Source organism: Coenobita brevimanus, chromosome 43 (genome assembly GCF_032717465.1).
Source record: "Coenobita brevimanus isolate Jiangsu-jjx chromosome 43, ASM3271746v2, whole genome shotgun sequence".
Taxonomy (NCBI): Eukaryota; Metazoa; Arthropoda; class Malacostraca; order Decapoda; family Coenobitidae; genus Coenobita; species Coenobita brevimanus.
In genome coordinates this window covers 11,530,412-11,536,258 of record NC_136996.1, presented here as the reverse complement: position 1 = coordinate 11,536,258, position 5,847 = coordinate 11,530,412, and the positions used below count along the sequence as shown (strand labels likewise).

Here is a 5,847-nt window from a genome sequence, read left to right as displayed (position 1 = left end):
AAGTGCTGGAGTGCAGATATGGGACCGTGTACCAGACTAAGGTTTACAAGGCAAAATTCTGGACCCGTGTACGGCTCGAAGCGAATCCCTCCAGCAGCTTGCTCGTGACTTGGAGAGTATGGCATACAAGGCGTACCGTGGAGCAGCATCTAACCTGTTGGCTATTCTTCTGAGCAGTTCACTGATGCTCTTGAAAGTGCAAGTGAAGCAGGCACAGCCCAGAAGCATGGAAGAAGCACTAGCCAGGGCTCTAGAATTTGAGTCCTATGTCAGGTCCAGTACACTCACAACTCAGGCAGGTCGTAGTGCGGAATTCAAGGCAAGAAAGGGACAGGTACGTGAAGCAGAAAAAATGGAAGGATGTTGATGGTACTGTGAAAAGCCAGGGCATAGGAAAGAGGAGTGATACAAGTGGAAGAGTGAACAGAAGACCGGAGGATGTTGCTGGTTCTACGGGAAGCCAGGACACAAAAATGAGGTTGTTACAAATGGAAGAAGGGGCAAGAAAAGAGCAGTGCAAGGAAATCTACAGTTGTAACAAAAAGGTGTTGGACACGTAGTGAGGTGGGACACTTCAGCTCTGAGTGTCCAAAGAAGAAAAAAGGGGGATAAGAAGGCTGCAGAAGACCAGAAAGAAGTAGAAAACTGGTGGAGGCTGGTGTTAAGGGGCAGTCACCAGCCAGCCTTTCCCAAAAAGCCACACCACCAAGAAAATGCAAGAGTACTGTGATTGACAGGGTGCGAGTAAACGGAAGAATATTCGGCAAGACGTGTTCCATGACGATTGATTCAGCCTCAAAGCAGACTTTTGTGAGGCTTGATGTGTTATTATGTTATATGATCGATATCTGCCTAAGTCATCAGAACAACTGTGTGGTTTAACTGGGCACCGTGAAGGACTGAGGGGACCCTTACATGTCCGGACTGAAGTGACAGGGCAAGAAGCCACACTTCCAGTCTATGTAGCTGAGATAGAGCATCCTTGCCTACTTGGTTTGGACTATCTGATGTCCACAGGATTTGAGCTGGACTTCTGCTCCATGAAGGCGAAGTTTCAAGGAAAGTCGGTTCCTGTCATGACAGTGAGACATACCAGTTCCGGTGGCGAGGTGACGGCGCTCCGCACTACAGTGATACTCCCAAATTTAGAACTATTGCTTCAGTGCAAGGTGAGTGGCTCTTTTAACAGCCGTCTAGATGTAGTAGAACCTGATGTACGGTGCAAGACGAAGGCCGGAGTGATGGTGGGGAGAACTTTGGTGGAAACAGGTGCAGGTGAAGTGCCGATTGTGGTAGCCAGTTTCTCCTGTGAGCCACAGATCAGTGAGGGAGAAATTGTGGGATTGAGACAGGCGGTGGACCCTGAGTGGCATCAGAGGAAGGCCTGTAAAAAGAGTGTAGTCAAAGAAGATAGGTATCCGTCAGACCACTTACAAGACTGTGGCAGTAATAAAACGAAGCGTTGCTCTTTTTCCTTTAATTGACGGCAGAGAAAACAAACTGGAGTAACACAAAATATTGTGTAGGCTCAGAGTCCCTGCAGTTTAACTAGCTGGGTGGCCTTCTCTCCACTGACTCACTCTCTCACCACCCTCATGCCAGCTAACCTTTGTCTGCCTCTACTATCGCCATCTGCCGTTCTGCTTCCCAAAACCATGACCCCGCCCTCACCTGTTTAACTCCCTAACAGGCAGTGCTAAAGCCAAAACTACTGACTCGTGAGACTTATAAATAATACGTATTATACATTACTCATACATCATAAATTATACATTGTACATTACACATTACATTCCCCCCTGATTTTCAAATCACACACTGAATATTATACATAATACATTATGGTATATACATTACCTGATAAACTAATCACATACATTACACATTATATATTACATTTCCCTAAAGCCTCCTAACCACACAGGTCACATAATCGAGGTCTTCTAATCCTCGAAGAACGCCTCGGCAGCTCACGTTCAGGCTCATTAACAGTTTCACCTTTATCAGCTTCCACCACCTCATCAACTCTGGCAGGAAACTGACTAAGAAGTGCCTCGTCGTCAGTGTCCTCGGCAGAAGAGTCGGCTCGAGTCCCCTGTGAGCTGCAGCAATGGAGATCTCTGAAGTGGCAAGGTACCCCCATCTACTTCGACAGCTTGGTCAGACACTACTCTCGTAACTGTACCCCTTTTGTGTCTCTCCTCACACCGAGCAATAGGCGGCTTTACCCAGACTTCTTCCCCAACCTGGTAGAGGCCGTCCACTTCTGGTTCATCCTCCCCGTGGAGGTCCACTTCGCGAACTCTGACTGAGTACCTGTACAGCATGTTGGCCGGAGCAGTTGATGATTTGCAGTCATCCTGAGGCATCAGATTGTACAATTACACTGCTTCTGCTGTGGAACAGCTCTTCCTTGCAGCAATGACCTTTATAGTACGATAGCACCTTTCGACTATACCATTTCCAGAAGGAACATATGCACATCTAAAGTGGAGGCACACACACCACCGCACTGCGAAGTCTGCAAACAACCTGCTTTGAAAGGCTGTATCATTGTCTGTTAACAGTTCTTCTGGCACCCCACGCTCACAGAACACTGCCTCCAACTGCTCAATAATGCTTGCACTGGTCTGAAGCCTCAGCCGACGCCAAATAGCAAACCATGACGGTCCACAGTCAATAAGAGTCAGGTACGACCGGCCACCGTAGTGAGTAATATCCATGCAGACTCTCTGCCAAACTCTCTCAACGCCCAGGCTTCCATTTTCCCACTTCACAGGTGCTGGGTCAATGGACTGGCATACTTCACAGTTGGTGACAACAGTTGGCACCTGCTGCCTGGTGACTGCTGGGTTTGCTCGCTTTACAAAATAAAGTGTTCGTCTCACTCCTGGGTGACCTGCAGAATGATGTATCTTTGCAATCTCATCACCAGTTAGGCCAATGCCAGCTGCACACACAGGTCATACAGCTGCAGGACAGGCAGTGGAAACCTTCAGCCAATGCTGCGGCACATGTGTCAGGCTATCAGCTTTATTGCTAGTGGAAGGAACAAGAGTGACTGTCAGCTGGAGACTGCACTCTTTTATCAACGACAGCACTATCCCTACTCTCCTCTGGATTAGCATCTCACTGGCTGCCTTGGTCTTGAGCCTGTTTCTTCCCGACAGACCATCTGAAATCCAGCTATGAACTGTTGAGGAATCAGTCAATAGTTCCATTTTCCTGATACTCCAAGCCAAGACAAGGTTCAGATCTTTTATGACGGCATCCAGTTCAGCCATGTTGATGTGACATGCAACATCCTTGCACAGCCAGCTGGCGTCCTCAATAAGGCATCCATCAATCTCAACTGCAACACCGAGTGCCAAAGAGCTTGTGTCTACCCAAACCCTGGCCTCATCACCTTTGACGTCCCATCGTCCTCGCACGGGGTCATTCCTTCTGACTTCCTCCACAGTTTCTTCCAGTAAACCTCTTATCTCTCCACCAGTGATATCTTCATCCCAGCTCTCTGTAGCGTGATTCGTTCTCCTCTTAATGAAGGACGTTGCTACTCGCAGCCATCTGCACACAGGGTAGTGGCCCACCAGCTTGCCACAGTAAGAGAATACTGACCGCCGCATCAGCACACTCGGCACACCGCCCACCTCATTATCCCTTGTCCAAACAAGATGTTCCCGTTCCCCACAGACTCTCAGGCCCAGCACCCGTGCTCCATCAGCAACTCGTTCGTGTGGCTTACTCAACAGCCTGAAGTTCCTTAGATGTTCTTCCACGTGACTGGCCTTGATAACATCCTCATTCACAAAGATATCGTCAGTGTAAGCTGACGTCCCCCTTTTCATGTTTGGATCTTGCGAAAGTACACAGTTCAAAATTGCTTTAATTACCAATGGTGCAATGTTTAAGCCAAAACCTAAACGAGTCAAGCAATAACTCCGACCCTCAATAATCACAGTCTGGTACGGCCACAGAGATTCGTGGAGCCTGACTTGCAAGTATACCTTTGTCAAGTCTATCACCGACACATTTATCCCTTGTCTGCGCCACTCCTGCAGTCTGTCCGCACATACGTCTGAGTTTGCTCTGAATGCATCGATGTGCGAGTTTAGCTCTCTAAAGTCCATAACGGGCCGTACTTTCCTTTTATTCTGCTGCACCACTGCCATCAATGGAATCAGTCCCTTGGGAGGTCCATATTATTCTTCATCATATGGAAGCAGCCAGCCATCTCTGATCCATTGTGTTAACTCGTCTTCACACAAACCTCTCACTTCACGTGGGACTATGATTCCACAGAGCACCTGGCTCCTTGCCCCCCGTCCACTTCCAAACTGCTGTCCCAGAGTTAGTCTCAGGGTCGTAAGTTGTGCTGAAATCATGCTCGTTGACTCCCACCACAATGTTGGCAGCTGCACATACTGACAACTCTTCCAACCCAAAGCTCACACCACCCTCTGCATCAACTGTAACCCCTCCAAGCGCTCTGATGCCATCCATTCCAAGAATAAACATGAAACCAAGGGGCATTACAGTAGTCACATTCACACCGATGTCGGTTGAAGTTCCATTGCCAAGCTGGAGATGAGCGATGCCTGTTCCTTTACACCACCACTCCTCCCCACTCACAGTGACCAAATTGACAGCCCCCTTCCTCCATGCCTTGCAACACGAGACGTGGGCAATGCTCCGTGAACAACCAGTGTCCACCAGCACCCAATGCTGAACTTCGTCCACTCTTAATACAGCACTTGGCAGCACCTCACTCACTGGCCTTTTTGAGAGGAGGCTGGCGCTGACGCCCCCTCTCCACGGTCGTTTCCCGGACACTTGGAAGCGATGTGGCCGAAACCATCACATTGGTAGCATCGCACATGCTGCCGAGAGCGACCTCCAACACCCCTCGTTGCCCCTCCACTCCCTGTGTTACCTTGGTGGCAAGCTAAACAGTCCCTAGCAAGATGATTTGTACTGCTGCACACATAACACCTTCTAGTGGTAGCAGCCGCACAAGACTCATCACCAGTCCTTGCTGATGTGCTGAGGCACATTTCTGATGTTTCAAGGGGGCTGTCATCCCTGATGACTGCCCTTGCCCTCGCAAGAATTTGTTCCAGGTTGAGATTTTCCATATGCCAAACTGGGATGCCAGGCGCCGCAATTCTGCCAAGAACACATCTGGCGACTCACCACCCCGTAACTTCCTGCTGATGAACTGTTCACAAGCCTCGTATGGATCCATGGCAAATGCAGCCACTAACGCCTTCTTCACCTTCTCGGTTGTCCTCTTGTCTGTCTCTGACAGCTGCAAGTACATTGCAAAGGCGGAGAGGGATCACGCTTGCCACATCCGTGACACCTCGTAGTTTAGACACGAGTTCCAGTTTTTCCAGCCACTCCACCACAGACTGTGTACCACTGCCGTCATACTCCGGAATCAACTTCAGGTCGAAGTAACCCTCAGGAACCTTTGCTTCCATACTGCCTAGATAGCTTGTGGAAGTAATAAAACGAAGCGTTGCTCTTTTTCCTTTAATTGACGGCAGAGAAAACAAACTGGGGTAACACAAAATATAGTGTAGGCTCAGAGTCCCTGCAGTCTAACTAGCTTGGTGGCCTTCTCACCACTGACTCACTCTCTCACCACCCTCATGCCAGCTAACCTTCGTCTGCCTCTACTACCGCCACCTGCTGTTCTGTTTCCCAAAACCATGGCCCCGCCCCCACCTGTTTAACTCCCTAACAGGCAGTGCTAAAGCCAAAATACTGACTCGTGAGACTCTTAAATAATAAGTATTATACATTACTCATACATCATAAATTATACATTGTACATTACACATT

The 5,847-nt window shown here is 48.8% G+C and overlaps 1 pseudogene; it reads right to left on the bottom strand.

Annotated features, from left to right (window-relative positions):
• Nucleotides 1-1,912: 1,912 nt before the first annotated feature.
• LOC145397804 (uncharacterized) lies at nucleotides 1,913-5,483 on the bottom strand (annotated as a pseudogene).
• Between the last annotated feature and the right edge of the window lie 364 nt (nucleotides 5,484-5,847).